The sequence below is a fragment of the Peromyscus leucopus genome, chromosome 8a (genome assembly GCF_004664715.2).
Source record: "Peromyscus leucopus breed LL Stock chromosome 8a, UCI_PerLeu_2.1, whole genome shotgun sequence".
NCBI classification, from domain to species: Eukaryota; Metazoa; Chordata; class Mammalia; order Rodentia; family Cricetidae; genus Peromyscus; species Peromyscus leucopus.
In genome coordinates, this window is record NC_051085.1 from 4,179,579 (window position 1) to 4,198,059 (window position 18,481).

Consider the following 18,481-nt stretch of genomic DNA (forward strand, 5'->3'; position numbering starts at 1 on the left):
TCTACTGTAGGATCCAGCTATACTACTTCTAGGCATACATCCAAATGACTTTGTATCCTACCACAGTGATAATTAGACATCACATGTTTGTTGTTGAATATTTCACAATAACCAGGAAATGAAACTAGCCTAGATGTCCATTAATGGAAGGATGGATAATGTCAATGTGATTGTGTGTGTGTGATATGTGATATATGTATATATATTATATATACATATATAATATTATATATATATAATATAAAATCTTGCTCATCTGTGAATTAAAATGAAATTTATAGGAAAATAGATGTATCCAGGAAGAATTATACTATATTACCATAGGATCCAAGCTAAGAAAGACAAAAATAAACAAACAAAAATAAATCACATGTTTTTTCTCATAGGTGGGCCCTAACTTTTAATGTTTATATGTATATAAATATAGGGAGCAATCATGAGTAAGGTCTATGAAACGAGACAAAAGACCATGAGGGAAACGAAGTGTGTTTCGAGCTGGGGAGGGAGCAGGAGGTCACACAGGGCACATGGGAGGAGAGGCGGCCAGGGAGAGTGGGCACACACAAGAAAGGGAAGGGAGGAAAGAGACACAGCAAAAACAAAGTTTGCTTAAAAAGTGCCACAGTGAAACCTAATTCTTTGTATGCTAACAACAACAACACCAAGAAGAAGAATGATAACTCCAATCCAGTAGTCACACAGACGGCCCTGGTTAAACTAAGTGGGTCACAAAACAAACCCCAAAGTCACGAATCTGGAAAAGGGACGGGTATGAGGCAAGTGCTAGAGATGGGAAAAGAGATGAGAGGGGCCGGGAAGAGAGAGCAGTCAGAAGGTATTGTATAAACACGAGAAACTGCCATAACAACCTTAATTAGTAAAAAAGGAATGATCAATAAAAACATTTGTCATTTCATCTCAAGTATGTATGCTTTAGTATTTTAAACCAAGCCAAAGAAAATGTCAGAGTGAAAAACCAAACAAACGTGTACGTTAGTTTAGTGACTTTTCTCTTAAAGCATGGACATCTTAGCAATCCATGTCTGACTATTTCTTTTTAGTCTTTCCAGTATTTGTTGACAAAGACAAATGGGTATGTTTTGGGGTTGTTCTGAGATTTATTATGCTTTTAAACGTATCTCTTTATCTCCTTAATTATACAACATTTGTTATGTCTGAGACCTATTCATTCCTAATGATTCATTTAGAACTAGAAAATCTCTTTCACTTTGCCAAAAAGTTTATTCTTACTAATTTAGAGGAGGTCCATGACCTGGCTCCACTTAGATGTCATATGTAATTGAGAAAGATATTTTAATGATAATCACCTCCAAATGAGTTTCTAGTATAATCCCAGAAGTAACATGTCACCCCAGGCAGTCCATGCCATCCCCTTTTGTAAGCCTGGAAGCAGAGAAAGCCTTTGATTATTTGATACCACCCCAAGTTCTTGTGGGGATACTGTGTGTGCTTCCCTGAGCCTCATAGGGAGGGCAAAATGGGAAAGTAGCTGATCTTCATTCTACTATTAAGAAGAGTGAACCTGAGACCTACCTCTGTCCTGGCACAAAGTAAATAATAAATACTTAGTGAGTTGAAAGAAGAAGGAAATAAAATGATGAGGAAATAGCACACTAAGTATTCTCCTTGCCTAAAGCTGATTATGAAACAATAAATTTAATGCCCCTTGCTAACTTTGCATTCTCAAAAACATTGTCAGTCCTAAAAAGTGTAATTAATTAGAGAAAAATAGCTAACTTTGTGAGTATTTGAAACAATATCAGATTGAACATTGTATATCCTCTGTGAAAAATATGTATTAATCAGATTAAATGTATAAATAAGTTGCTATATACTTGACTAAAGGAAAAAAACACCTTCCAAGTTTTATTGGAGACATCTTTAATTCAAATTTCTGGTCATGTTATTAAAAGAGCTATTATATAAAAATACGTTCATAAGAAAAATAAAAACACCTGCTATATACCAGGTGCTCAAAAGTAATGTAGGGATTCTGCCTGGGGAGACAGCTTTGTTGATGAAGTGCCTGTGGAAGAAGTGTGATTCAGTGGCATGCATGTGTACCTCAGCCCTGGAAAGGCAGAGACAGCAGGTCCCTGGAGCTCATTGACCAGCTAGCCTAACACAATCAGTGAGAGACCCTGACTCAAAAAACAAAGTGGAAAGTGATGAGGAAAATACCATATGTCAACCTCTAGATTCTACCTATGTGCATGACCTGCAAGCATGCATCCATACAAACATGCATATGCACCACATACAATACTCCATTCATTGGAGCTATTCATATATGTAAAACATCCCATGTTTTAACTTTTTTCTTTATAATTTTGCAATAAAAGTTGACTTTCATGGTTAGTAACAATGCCTATTTTTTCTTATTCTAGTCTTTCTTATTAAAACTGGGGGTCTTCATACATTTAATTGACTTCTGAAAGCTCCATTATTTTGTCCTAAAATTTTGATAGTACTTGATTATGTGTAACCAAAGTATTGTTCACTTATAAGTGTATATTACTCTATGTTTTATAAATTTTATTCAGTATTTTATTAGTATTATAATTTTGTTTAATGGGTTCTTACAATTCAATTACTTTTTTGTGAATGTGTGTGTATTTGTCTCTGTGTGTATGTCTGTGTGTGTGTCTATGTGTGTGTGTCAACATAAAGTGTCTTTCTCTATTTCTCTTCACCTTAGTTTTTGAGGCATGGTCTTTCCTTGAGCCTGGAGCTCACCAGTTTACCTCAGGCACCTTTCTGCCCCCCAGCCCCTAAGAACTGGGGTATAAATGTGCTCCTTGGAGTCTAGCTTTGCATGTCGGCATTGGGATTCAACTCCAGGTACTCACGCTCGCACAGCAGACAGTTGACTGACTGAGTCATCCCATCCTGCCTCCTAGTTAAATTTTTTACATCACATCTTTGCTCCATCTAGTCCGAGAATTAGGAATTATCTGAAAACCTAGTTATATCATTTTCAGAATGATAATTCAGGCATCCCAAAGTCTTTTATTTGAACCTCCCCTCACGGTTGGCAGCCACAGCCGCACAGAAGTTACCCATGAACTTGTCATTACTTTTGAGTTCTTTCCATTGAGCTCTCGGTTGTTGCAAACCACAATCATAGTTGATCAGTCCACACTTGTTTTCTTTCCCAGAATTTTCTTTGTTATTCTCAAGTGTTTATTTTTCAGATAAACTTTAGTCATTTTGCAAGTTCCCTTGAACATCCAATGTTGATTAGCATTGTGTGGACACTTAACTCCATGCCTGACATATAGTAAAACTTCCATAAGTGTGGAATATAATTGTATTTTTAGCAATGATTCTGGTTATTGCATCAAATATGATGAAGTGTCATGAAAGTTCTTCAAAAGTATGGAGAACATTGATAATTATTTACAGCATTGAGTCTTCCTCTCAAAGAGAAAGATTGGAGCTTTGCACAAATCTGCCTCAGTGGTTGGAATGTTCTCATCCAATGACAACATACCCAATGTCATCTCTTTTATGTGGCCATCATATACCTTCTATCCTCCCCAAAGCTCTGCTCTCCAGTGTCTATACTGTGGAGGAAATAGACATCACCTTCATCTTCTTCCACCCAGATTGGCAAGCTGGTCGCCATTTGCACGCATCTTCCCCTTTTCCACCTCATTTACACATGATCATCATGTTACTGAGTCCACTGGTCATTTCCAGGCCTTATCTGATCGATGCAGATGAAACAGGGCTTAAATATTTCCTGTATGGAATCCCCTTTCCATGGCATTTCTGCCAGGTTTCCGCTTCCTGTTTGACTATTCCCTTCCCAATCTCCCTTCCAGTTCCGTCTCTTCCCTTTGACTTTTAAATGTTCAAGTTCTTCAAGAATTTCTTCTGGGCCATTTGGGTTCTTCCTGTGTTCATATTTCATTCTTGAGTAATACCTCTTTAATTTTAAATATTGTATGGATGCTATCATAGTTAGGTTTTTATTTCTGTGGAGAGACACCATGACCATGGCAACTACTATAAAGAAAAACATTTAATTGGTGCTGGCTTAGAGTTTAGAGATTTAGTCCACTATTATCATGGTGGAAGACATGGTGTTAGGGAAGGAGCTGAGAGTTCTACATCTTGATCCACTGTGTATCACACTGGGTGTAGCTTGGGCACAGGAGACATCAAAGCCCACCTCTGTAGTGGCACACTTCCTTTAACAAGGCCACACCTACTCCAACAAGGCCATTCCTCCTAATAGTGCCACCCCCTGTGGAGGCCACTTTCTCTCAAACTACCACATTCCACTCCCTGGCCTCCATAGGCTTGTAGCCATGTTATAATTCAAAAATGCATTCAGTCCAACTTTAAAAGTTCCCATAGTCTGTAACAGCCTCAAACTTATTTAAAAGTCTAAAGTTTAAAGTTTCTTCAGAAATTCATGCAATCTCTTAACTGTAACCCCCTGTAAAATCAAAATAAAAAAGCAGATCACATACTTCCAACATATAATGGCACAGGTATATATTACCATTTTAAAATGTAGGGAAGGGAGCATAGTAAGGAAAGAAATATCAGACCAAACCAAGCCTGAAAACAATCTGGGCAAACTCCAAACTCTGCATCTCCATGTCTGATCTTAAAATGCTCTTCAGATCTCCAATTCCTTTCAGCTTTGTTGGCTGCAACATACTTCTTTCTCTTGGGCTTGTTCTACACCTTGTTAGCAGTTCTTCTTGGCAGATATCCCACAGCTTTGGCATCTCCAATATCTTGGTGTCTCCAAGGCAATCCAAGCTTCACCTTTACAGCTTCACACAATGGCCTCTCTAAGCTTCAATCGAGGGACACCCCTGATGCATGCCTGGCCTCACTGGCCTTCCTCAGTCATGGAGGAAGATTCCATAACCCTTTCTTCTGTCCTTAACTCTAAAGCCGGAATCACGTTACCAAAGCTACCAAGTTCTGCTGCTTACTGGGGCTGGAACATGCCCCCTCATTCAATTACATTTTCACCAGCTTTCTGTTTTCAATGGTTTCCCTCACTGCCTAAGCTTGGCTGTCCTGAGTCTCAATCTGTAGACCAAGCTGGCCTCAAACTCAGAGATCCACCTATCTCTGTCTCCTGAGTGCTGGAATTAAAGGCATGCATCACCACACCCTCTTCTGACCTTTTCTTTAATTCCCTTTCATAAGTTGGAAGCTTAGAAGTATGGGATCTTGCCCAGAGGTCACCACTCCCTTTATTTCATTTCTTAATCTATTTATGTCCTTGGACACAGGACTTAGCTCCATTCCACTTCCTGGTATCCTTTTCTCCTCAAATTGTGCATTTTGTATTTTTCCTTGCTCCGCTTACTCTTTTTCATTATAAATCTTTATAAGCATGAACACTAGTAACCACACCACAGAGTCATCTAGGCTGTTTTGAAATTTCCTCTGGCAACTGAATTAATTCAAATCTTTTACTTCAGCCTCAGGCAGACTCTTCAGATAAAGGAAAAAGGCAGTCACATTCTTCACTAAAATATTACAAGAACAATCTCTAGGCTATATATTAATATTTTTCTCCCCTAAACCTCTTGAGCCAGGCTCCTACAGTTCATCAAATCACCCCCAGCACCACTGTCTTCTATGCTCCTACAAGTATGGCCAATTAAGCAACACTTGGGGCGTTCAACTATTTTTCTAATCCACTGTCCCAAGGTCCATATTCCTTCAAACAAAAGCATGGTCAGGCCCCAGTCTCTGGTACCAACTTCTGTCTTAGTTAGGCTTTCTATTGGTGTGAAGAGACATCACGACCATATCAACTCTTACAAAAGAAAACATTTAACTGGGGCTGGCTTACAGTTCAGAGGTTTAGTCCATTATCATCATGATAGGACATGGAGGCATGCAGGAAGACGTGGTGGTAAAGAAGGAGCTGAGAATTTTACATCTTGATCCATAGGCAGCAGAAGGAAACTGTGTATCACACTGGGTGTAGGTTGAACATAGGAACCTCAAAGCCCACAGTGACACACTTTCTCCAACAAGGCACATCTATTCCAACAAGGCCATACCTCCTAATAATGCTATTCCCTATGGGAGCTGTTTTCTTTCAAACCACCACAGATGCCAAAGTTGTGAAACTTTTGTCACTGGCCCATGTCTCATTTGTGTCCTTGCTTGCTTGATATGCTTTCTTGCTGTCTTGAAATATCTACTTAGAAAATCTCCTTGGTATGTTTTCTCAATTTGAAACAGAATCAGACCATTGATTTCAATTTAGATCTTTCTTTGTTTCTCTACCCTAAACTTAGAAACACTGTTTCTCCATCAACTTGTGTCCATGCTCAAATCTGGACATAACCTTTGCTACTTCATTTGATCTCATATTCATACCACTGTTCAATGCATTCAGGATATTGTGAATGTATTCATTCCCCATCTCACTGTCCCACTCAATTCCCAGGACCCCATCACTGGCTGCTACAATAATCTCCTTTCTTTCATCCATACTCATGGTATCCTTTCCAAGTAAGTTCTTCTCCATGTAAAGGAAAGGAACTGTTTAAAATAAAAATTTGATACTATTGCTTTCCTTAAGTGACCATTAGAAAGTGTTTTTTTTAACACTGTTATGACGTAATGACTATAATTCACAGTGCTCAGTACCTATCATTGCCAAACTTCAGCATCACCTGTCAGTCTGCCATATAACCATTAAGGTCTGTTCTGTGCCCAAACACTACTCCTCTAAAATGAATGTGTTCCATCTCCCATCTCCATTTTCATTTGATCAGTTCTGAGTCATTCAACCTCTCTAAATACTAAATCGCCAAAGAAGCCTTCCTTGACTCTTGAGTGAAGATTGAGCTCACATGGCATTTGCACTATGGTACCCAGTAGTTTCCCTCCAACTACATTGTAGTAGGTAACATACAGTGTACAAAAACAAACAACATTATCATATATAAAAATGAGGTGAACATGTAGACACAAGTTTTTAAGAAAGTATATTTATTTTTGTGTTTTGTGATACTTCAACTGCTTTGCAAATCTGCTCTCCTACTCCATGTAGACTGTACTAGAGTGCCTGAGGAGGAAAGAAAGCTAGGATGCCGTCTATTTTTTCCTATGTGCATTTTAGGGTCCAGCCTACTAAAGTTAGAAAACTCTGTTGAGAGAGTATATAAATCTTTATAAACAAGCTACTTTTAGAGACCAATCCTAAATTAATCTAAAAATGTATCTCCTAAAATACATAGCATATCATGAAGAGAGGTTTATATGCAGAGGCTAACTCATTAACTAGTCAAACTACAATGTTTTAATGACAGAGAAATACTTATTGAATATTTTATGTATGAATCGGGATATAAATAAAAGTAGATAAAGTGAGAAAAGACAAAAATGAGAGAATTATTTTGCTAAATGGTAATGCAAGATTCTACTGTAATACAAAGGCTTCTGTACTGACATCATCCCAGGAAATTAGATGCTGGCTGCAAATGCCTTCTGTCCAGGTCATGTAACTTCTCTTGAGTTTTAGCTTGCACACCTGGAAGTGTGGCTTGTGCTTACAACACTGTGCTCTTACTAAAGACAGAATGAAATAATAAATGATCAAGAACTAAAGAGCTACCTCAGGTTTGGACACACAGCAGTTTCTATACATACATACATACATACATACATACATACATACATACATAAATGTAAAAGGGAAACTAAAAGTTGATTTGTTGCACATGTCCTCCTGGGCTCTGTTCACCTGGCAGGCTTATTTAGAAGCCAGAGGAATTCAGGTTACAATTTTGAGCAAGCTCCTGATATCAAGCATTTCAAGCATTGATGTTCAGTTGCTGTGACTTTCAATGGTGACTCAAAGCAAAAACCAAGTCACAGAACCCACTGGAGTCTTTAATGCAAGGAAGGCCTTGCTGAGACAGATGTACACTTCTTCTGGTAAAGAGCTAGCCCCTGCCTACCTCTTGCCCATGCTGTGGAGACCCCCAGATGTCAGGCTCACTAACCCTCACTGTATTGTCACTCATGGTTCGGAACAGAAATGTGACTCTAACACTTTCTACCAGGCCCTCAGTAAGACCTTGATGAACCACCACCTTGGTCTGCTTTAATGGTCTTGTGATGAATGCACCTCAAGGCCTGGGTTTGCCTCAGCCAGACAGGGGAGATTTCCAAGTCTTTCCCACAGCACTTTCCTCTCCTGCTGGGGTTGGGATGCCCAAGGCTGTGAAGTGCCTGTGAAGGGTAGGGTTGCTGCTGTCACTCTGTTGTTGACTTGCTCCTGGAGACTCCTCCTTGACCCCTGAGGTCCTCCTGTCTGGTTCTGGCTTCGTGGCGCTTTTTCTTATCTCAGTGCTGCTCTGAAGCTGAACTTGGAAGACATTTACAAACTTGGCTGGGAATGAGCTTGTAGCCACCGCGCTCAAGTCTCTGCTGAGCCCAATCATTACTTAATCATGTTGGTGGCTGTAGAAGAAAAGAGAGAAACCACTTAAATATGGACTATAATAGTCCCTGACTTCACCTCCACTTGTGAGAAATAATCACTCTTTCTAGTGACACATACAGGAAGTCAGAAGAATGCCATTTACTGCTCTTGCTCTTAGGGTATTCCTCACTGTCGTATATGACATCCCATTTGTCATCCGAAAAATGGATTTCATTGACATATTGGTTATAAATTCATGCAGGGAAAAAGGCCTCTTCTGGCATGTATGTGTGATATATGAGTATACACAATTCGATACAGCCTTAATTATAATATGCATGTCCTATAACTTACTTGTGTTTTTGTCCTGGCCACACTTTCTTCTCAATGTCCAGGATATCTTAAGATGTGTAGTTTTCTTCCTGTTCTACATTTCATTTTAAATTGAAAATTTTTTAAACTGGAGGGAGATTTTTGTCTATTTCTTATGTAGATGGCACTTAATATCTTTAGAAATATTAATTAACCTTTGAAAGATTAATTTAAAATATACAGGAAGAGTGTTTTCCCTGTCAAGATGGTGGGACAGTCCTTACTAATTTGTGTATCTGAATTTTGAGGTTGTTCAGGTCTGGAAAGGCTTGCATTGTTGATGTGGGATTACTGTCATTGCTAAGCATGGCATTGATTCTGTCTCAGTTATCTTCATATATTCCCAACCAAGTAGAGGACATTAGTTTACATATTTTTAAAATACGATACATCTGAGACAAAAAAAAGTGAAATAGCTTTCTTAAAGTTATAAAACTAATTGGTGACTGAGTTGGGATTCAAGAATATATAACAACCTCCCACCCTACCTTATTATTTTTATTATTATTATCATCACCATTATTTTGTAAAGACAGCTTCTCACTATGTAGCCCACGTGGGCCTCAAACTCATTGTGGAGTCCAAGCTGACCTTGAATTTGTAATAATCCTGCCTCAGCCTACTGAGTACTGAAATCTAGACATGCCCAGTTGTCATGCTTCCTTCTAACATAATGATGTATGAGGGGTTTTCTCTGTTCTAGGATGTGGTAGGCAATTATTTTGCTAAGTTCATATATCAATTTAGTTAATTAAACAGATGTAGCAGACATCAATTATATATTCAAATATCCAGGAAGAGTACCATCATTATGAATGACAGTAATTGAGATTTTGGGTTTTATTTTTATTTATTTATTTTTTTATCTCAAACCTGGCTCATTTCAACATTGCCTTGTAGGTTGGTTCCTCACTCCAAGTCTCAGGAGTTCAAAACTACTATGGTTATCCAATAGAACCCCTCAGGTGTTAGCACCTCCAGGTGAGCAGCCCTCTAGCATTTTGTAGCTATTTTTCTTGCAGGGTTTGCACCACTCTGGAATTGCTGCCCTGTGTGTGGCACTCCAGAGCTTTCTCCCCCATATTCTCCGCCCTTCATTTTGACCAGGATATAGTGAAGCTGGTGGGGACTGGTAGTCTCTCTCTCTCTCTCTCTCTCTCTCTCTCTCTCTCTCTCTCTCTCTCTCTCTCTCTCTCTCTTGTTGATCTGTCTACACCTGGGAATCTGCCCCTTCATTCACCACACCAAGCTTTCTTTCTTTACTGGGAGGTGTGTCTTAGAGACTAAAGCCATGAGTCTGGTGGTTGATTGTTTCACACAATGCCTCAATTGTTCCCCAGAGGGAAGGAAGTTTGGACTCAGCTGCACTTCTTAAATGGGAGAGCATGTGGAATGAAGGACACGAGAAAATATTTAAAATCTCACAATGCACTCAGATCCACAAATTTTTAGAAAGTATGAGAATTGTCTCAAAGTGTAAAGGAAGATGGGACTGGGGTAAATAGTGTCAAGTAAGTAAAATAAACTACCCTGTCTCTAGGAGCACACCATCTATTAGTAGTTGGGATAAAAGGGGAAACAATTGGATCAGCCTTCTACATCCAAAGGCTCCACAACTGCAAGTTCTGTGTCCATGGGTGGAAAATATTCACACAAAAATGTGTCTGTTCTGTTTGCCTCCTGTTCTGTCTCCCAAAGCTCTGCCACAGTACTGATTTGCTGTTACTCTGCCTATCTGCTCTTAGTATATTTACCTCTTGCAGTGGAGTTTTGTGCCCCTTTTGAGAGGATAAAATTTTGTTGAATCATTTAGGGCAGGACATAGTAGTATTTAGTACTCTAGAATTCCACCATCTTGTGCGTGCAATGTGGACAAACACTAAGGCAAGAATGACTATTGAAATGTAAAATATTTTCTGTGCATCTCGTAACCCACTTAAGTTTCATTTTCTGGGGAAGACCAAGATACCACGTGATGAGGCCACGCAAACAACCTGGTGGGGTGGCCATGTAGTAAGGACCTGAAGCTCTATGAAAACTCACCATTATCTTGTTGGACATGAGAGTGGCCACCAAAATAGCTACCCAGTATATATGCCGAAGTAGATACCCAGCCTCTACTAAGCCCTTAGGTGATGACAGTTAGCCAGCATATTTACTACAGCCTCTTGAGAGACACCAACTAGAGGAACTCCCCCTCACCCTCTTCTGAATTTCGGACTCACAGAGCTCTGTATATGAAAATAATGTTCATTTATTTAAAGCTGCTAATTTTGGACAGTGTGTTGTTTAGCTAACTAGAGTGACATAACCAATTCTGAGGTAAACTGTAATAACTAATACCAAGCAGGTTTTTGGCTTGACTTGGGCACAGAAGGCTTACATTTGCCTGGAGAATGGGTTTGTATGTGTGCTGAGTGAGTAATAATTCAGAAAGTAAGATAAGCATTGAACAAGACTGTCTACTAAATAATCTAGGATCTGGGAAAAAGCCGAACTCCTGCCCTTATTGAGGACTTTTATTGCTTCTTCCTCCAGAAGACTCAAATTCTGAGTCCAGCCAGAGCCTCGAGGTGCTTAGGAGGAAGAAGTGGGAATGCCTGTGTGAAATAAGTAGTAGATGGCATTGAAGATGACTCCTAGTGATCCCCACCTTCCAGTGTTTGTGAAAGTGTATAATTCTCTCCCTTTAAGCGAAGATTTTATGTGGTCGTATACTTCCAACTAGTTCAAAATGAAGAGAGTTGGGTAACACTGCCAAGAGAGGATAGGAAATGCCCATGGACTCCATCTTGCTTTTCCTCCTCTCAAGTGAGTCTTCTCTGTGGGAAGCTGGATTTGAAGTTGCCCGACAGAAGAAACATCTCCTGTAAAAACCGGCAGGCACCTAAGGAGCTGAGTGTCTTACCTGAGGGGTAAGCTCAGAAAAGCTTCTTCTTCAGTTGGCTTGCAGCTGGTAGCTTCGTATGAAGCCCTACAGTGAGGACACAGCTAATGTAATTTGTTATTATAGCCATAGGTAAAAATAAAATAAGCTATTCTGTTTAACCTTTATGATAATAACACTCTATATTATTATGGTATATTAGATAAACAACAATATTAACAATTGGCTTTTCTCTTCTACTAAGGTTTCATATATAATTACGTAAATGTAGGGAGTTGGTTATGATTAGTCCAGACATAAGGCTATTCTGTGAACACTGAGGATATTGGCATCATTAATGTAACACATAAGCAATTACAAATATCACCAGTTCACAAGATCAAGAAAATCCAGTCTTCAGTCTTTGTTGTATTGACCGTTACCACTCTAGTCTGTACACTTTGACATGAGTACATCTCCTTTAAACCTGAATTATATTTGTAGCAACTTATCTTTTTTGACCACATGTTTATTAAAGGACACACTGAAATAATTCTGAGAAAACTAAAATGTGGAGAATTCTAATCTAGTCTGAGTTTCTCATAATAGTTTTCAACTTACAAAGCAAAGGAAGATGCCTTTCATTCCCTCGGGCCACTTAGATCCCCACAGTTAGTTTAGATGTACTGAGCATCAGCAAGGACTCTAGTGTTTGGAGCTGACAAAGAAGGAAAAAGAACTAATTTCAAAAGGAGAGTCAGTCAAAAGCACAGCACTGACTTTACTTTCTACGATAGGTATTCACATGAAAGAAATGTGTGTTTAGGAAGCACAGTCATGTTATTTAACACGTTGGGAGTGTAGACAAAAATAAGAGTGTTTTATGAAACTTGAATAACTCTGAGAGGAAACCCAACAGAATGGATGAGTGGACCTGATGGGTTTTTAAAAGCAGGGCAAGAGAATCTCCCAAAGCAGGGGAAAGAATTCAGAACATTCCCATTTGGGTATCCACTAACTCTGCTCAATGAACTGCTCCAGGGAGAGGCTCTGGCCATCAAGTCCATACTGGCGGTGCTCCTGACAATTAGATGTCTGTTTCTTCATGAACCCACCAGTATTCACCTTAGTTTTTAAAGCAAATCTTAGTTTTTAAACCGTATCACCTGTGGCAAAGCATCACATTTCTGCTCATCATTGCAGAATAAGAAGATGATTTCCTCTGGTTACCTTTGCTAACTTGATCGCTGCTCCCCTGGCTTGGGACCACTGATGAGAACTTGATGATTTTCACAAAAATTCCACCAGACCAGCCAAATAGCCAAGGATTTATAAAAATCTTTCCTAAATAATGATTTTTATTGGCAAAGCGATCAGCCTTACTTGGACTTTAGTATTTTCTAAGGCCTCTGTGTGTGCTAAGAATGACAAAAACAGCAAAGAGAGAGGAACACAGGAGCACATGAACAATCATAACAGTGTGTGGTGAGGAGACTAGGAAGTAGATCCTATGGGGCTGGTATTGCCTATCACAGAAATGGTTAGGGCTAGGGTTGCCATTGGGGTGGAGCTGGGGTATGGTTAGTATACTGCCAATAATAGAAAGCTATTCATGGGAGGGTTATTGGTAACATTATCTTCAGTATCCACTTAAGTACTGATGATGAACATCAGACACCAAGTTTTATTACACACCCCAAACTCGGCCGTGATCTATCCTTTCTTCTCTTTCTTCTTGCTACCAACACCCCAAGGCTAGGACTCGAGGCTTCTAGACACCACCAGATGAGTCAAGGTACTGCGGCCCAGACAGAGTAAGCATTAGTTAGCTCTGTCACCACATAGACACACAGGCATCCAAGAAACCACAGCCCTCTGGCTTCTCTGCCCTCGCCTCCTTAATCAAACTGATGCAGAGGGTGTGTAGAGAGCTCATCCACGGCACCAAAACATGCCCTGAAAATGCCTTGGAGCAGTTGGCCAGCAGAAAGGCCCACTGAGCTCTGATTCACTGCGGAAGAGGAAGGTTCTGAGGGCAGCCAATCAAAGTCTGACCCAAGAACAGTCTCTTGGCTCTTTCAGGAAGCAGTCTAATTATGTTACTGTAATCCTCAGGCTTGCGTTTTTTCAGCCACCTCAACACGAACTCACAGGCTTCAATGATTATGTAATTACGGAAAACTTCACAACAAACATGAAGATTCCTTCTGGAGGCCACATTGGAGACTGGGATGTGCATTAGAGCGTGGGAGGGACGCGCACAGCTCACAAAGCGGGAGAGAGAGCAAAGAGATTTATTGAACTTAAAAGGCCACATTTTAAAAGGGCCTCTACCAGACCTCCCTTTTCGTGTGCACATTTTTTGCACCTGCAACTGTTTGTGGGCTCGAAAGCAATAGCCCTGCCCCCTTCTCCCAAGAGACCACACTTTAATGCCTCGGCCCCAAATGTGTCATTTTCCTGCCAGGGGGGAGAAATCAAAAGAAACCAAGTTTTTAGAACTTTGCTGTAAAGAAAATAATAGTTCTGAGAAGGATTGGAGCCACATTTTCAGGTTAGACACAGTTGTTAGAGAAATGTCAGAAGGGAAAACAGACCTCCTCACTTTCCTTCCTAACTTGATGTTCTACGTCTCCCTGGGCTCTGGGTGACATCTGTAGCATCCATTTTAGTGTGGGCTGCAGCAGGCTTTTGACTCTGAAGCATGTAACTGAACTCAGACCACAGCGTTCAAAGTCAAGACTGCAAATGGACCTTCCTGATTCTTCCCAGAGAAGATGCCATATAAATTATTTCCATTAAAACAAACCTTTGATACTGTAAGTGAATTGTGGAATTTTGATAATGACGCTCATGAATGAAGTGCTGACAAATGGCCTTGCTTTAGATGGTGTTTGTGGGTAGAGCTCGGGTGAGAGTGGGGATCAAAACTCAACTGTGGCCATTGATCCACTTCCGCCCTCCCCCACCACCCACCTCATATATTGAGATGAAAGTCAGAGCATAAAGCCTCCTTTAAACCATTATGAACTGTTGTAGTCAAAGAGGCATCTGTGAACTTTTATAAGCTTGGCCAAGTTCGCCCAATTATTTCTCCATTCTGTACAGGGAGTAGAAAGTTCCAGATCAAGGGTCACAATTGAAACAAAAAAACCCTCATGTTCATATGCAGGAGAATGCATTGCTAGATAGAAAATACAACGAAGCCTCTCCATGGATATAACAGTAGAAGCATGAACGTGATCGAACAGATGTGAGGAGCAGCTGTACATCAAACACACTTCGCTCGCTTTGGTTTAACCTAGAAGACACTGACGGTCTTTCCTGTGGTATGAATCTTCAACTCTGACGACATGGGATTCTCATAGATCTTGTAAAAGGCTGGTGAGTCACGTGGTCAGATAGCTGGAGGCTCTTAAAAAGCAGATCTATTCATCTCAATGGGAAGAAATCAATGATTGTCTCGAAAGTGATCTCTTATTTCACATTAGTGGTTCAATCTAGTTTTGAAATAGGTAGCTTTAGTTCCCATAGAATAAACTAGAGACATTCTTCAGTTCAGTTTCTTGTGGGGAAATGAGGGAGGAAAGTGGAAGTCATTTGTTTTCACTGTCTACCGAGTTACACTTACACAGAGAGATTTACTGGTGTAGTGAGTAGGACTGCACAGGGAGAAACACCAAGGCTCAAGTCGCACAGAGAAGGGGTGTGGGATTAGAGTAGATGGGAGGACTGCGGAAGACACAGTGGACACCCAGGAGAGCATGAAGCAGTGTGAGCTTGAGCAACCCAGTGGGGAAGCATCAGGAAGCCCGCCTTGAAGACGCCACGCAGGAGCTTAGGGTCAAAGACAGCGTGGACAGGGCTCCTGCGGCTTCTTCTTCACACAAATAGGAAGTCTTTTAGGTCTCCGCTCTTGAGAGACGTTCCTCCAGTGAGCTTACACCAATGGAGAGAAAGATCAAGAGGAAATTCAGAGTCAAGGGCAGGAATGAGTTCACTGGCATGAGAAGCCCTGGGGGAATCTCTGGAAGGACTAGGCAACCTGGGAGCTAGTGTGGGGATTCAAAGATCTCTTTCTAACGCCATCTGGACTCCAAATACAGGCAGCCTGAGACATCCCAAGCCAGCTCCTCACTCGAGGAGGCTTGCTCTATGGATTTTTTCTCTCCTTTCTTCTTTCCTAACTTACACAAATAATTCCAATGGAAAGGAGAGCTGTGGCCTGGAATCCTGATGACTCAGAAACGTTTAATTACAGTTTCACAGAGGGGAAGAAAAACAGGCGTGCTTTTCTTTCTTCTTTTTATTCACGTTTTGACCAAAACATCATTTGGGTTTTTCTGCTTCAGCTTTTCAGTAGTTGAGCTCTTCCAGCAGACTTCCTCCCCAGAAGATGGCTGCTCCCTGAACTCAGGATCCCCAGAGCTGCCTCCAACTCCGGCATTCCTCGGCAGCTGCTCGGAAGCTGAGGACATGGTGAACCTCCGGACCTTGCAGCAACTTCTCCATGGGCAGCCTTTTCTCGAACTCAAAAATAAACGTAAAGCTTAGCTTTTCATCTCCTACCCACTAGGGAAGCGTACCGAGGGTAGAAAGCCGCTCCTCCACGGCCCAGCTGGAGAAGGAGGGACATGAGAACTAGACAGGATAGATGTCTTCTTCCTATTAATGCAGATGCCTTTGACCCGTTTTTGAAGCCGGCTCTTTTTGTCTTGGGGCATTTCTTTCTCCCTTTCTCCCAGCACTACAGGGCTTTAGGAGTCAGGCTTTTGGGGGCCCTATCGCCACTGCTAGGCCAGCTCCTGCCTCACTTGGGAAGGTGGAGCTCCCAGAGCGGCTCACACTGCAGCTGCGGGACCCCTGCCCCTAGGGGAAGGAATGGCCTGGTTTTCAGATATCTCTGTCATAACCTGGCGGCTATTCGCTGTTTTCGACTTGCCCCACCTTCCAGATTATCTGTCTGCAGTTGGGAAATTCCACTAGCCACTTCCTGCAAACTAACTTTGTGCTTTACACTAGAGAGAGTGCCCGGCAACCTCGCTTTCTGAAGTGTGGCTTCGGAGAAACAACCAAGCTGCTTTGGCAGGAGATGCTCTTACCCCTCCCTGCCCTAATCTCACCCCGCCTGTTCCATGGATGTGTTTCAGCATTACCGGTGAATTATAAGTAACAACTATTTCTCCTTTGCTAGAAGAGTCAAGTTAACAATTCCTCAAATATTGCCAATGCTTACATGAAAAACAAAACTGAGTCCTTATGGGTTTATGGTTCAAGTTTTGTTGGTCAGTGTTTCTTAAGTGACCGGTTTATCCAGGAGAAGTCTAGTAGGAGATAATAAATAAGAGTAACAACAACCAACAGATTAGGGACCTGCTGCAAGATTCCCCACACTGGCGAGTAGAAGAGTTCCATATATTTAGGACATTAAATACAACATCTATATGACAAAAAGCCCTCAAATCTTTTTGCCTTACATTAAGAAAGATTGCATTAATGTATGAACTTACCATAAGTCAGTTTGCATTTCAGGGTGTAATAGCGAATGAAGAGCTCTTTTGATTTAACTACATTTCAATTTAAAGAGGACGGGAAATGCATTAAAACTTGATATTTATTTCTCACCTAAACTAACTTGTTAAAAATTTGGTATCCTAAATAAATATCATTTAAAAATGTTTCTCTGACACATTAATCAAAATAAACATACTTGAAAGGACCCACATTCTTTTAGTTGGTCATTTTGATTTTTCTCAATGAAGAAAAATAAGAATAAAACCAAGCTGAAGATAATATAAAGGGGTAACCTGGAACTGTAGAGCTGGGGGTCAGATGACAGGGAGAGTCTGCAGAGGGATCTGCAGAGCATCGCTCAGACCACAGCATAAAGCAAGCTCTGGAGATCGCTGGGTAGAATGGAATACTGAACCCCATGAATGCCAGGTCTGGGGAACAGCCATTCAAACACAGCAATTTGGGGGAAAATTCCAACTACCTTCTTCGAGCTATTCCAGTTATGATGGTTTTATGCTTGCCACGTGTAAAGGAGAAGTAATCTGCTAGACCGCTAAGGAAACATGTTTCATAATCAGCAGGAGGGACCCAGCAGCCCTTCCCAGTCTTGAAATTCCAGTCTGAAGCAGGAAGAATCCACAAATGATATAGCACATGAGACAAACTGCATTCTAAAGCATACCTGAGACACATCCAGCCAAAATCATGATTCCTCAATTTGATATATAAACTTATGATTTTGTAAACCATGCCCCAGATTCTGGATCCCCGACTTCATGGTTCCTCTGGGCTGATTGGTTGGTTGCCTTCCTCCTGAATGGGGAAGCACTCCCAAGTCTCCAGTGTGTTGGACTGTGCATTGCTCTCTGACCTCCCCCCAACCATCTGCCTATCTACCAGATGTTCTTTTGGCATTTAATAATCACAATTGTCAAAATCATGGAGGAAAGCAGGTACTATGCTAAGAATTATCTCACCTACATTTCCCAACAGGGATACAAGTCACTTTGTTATTCTTAGTATGGAAGTAGAATCTGAAGCTTTGCTGGACCAACTTGTCAGGAAGTGTTGATGCTAGGCCTGTATCTGCCTTAGTCTAGAGAGACGGAGGTCTTAATGGCAGTGAGAAGACATCCCTACACTCACGTGGACATCTGCAGTGGGTCTGTCTCCTACCCATGGTAGACAGATGTAGGCTAGGTCTTCCTCATTCTATGTATCTTCCAAAATATGGCAAATTTCTAATTCTTCAATACACTTTATAAGTGTGCTTTTATTTATCA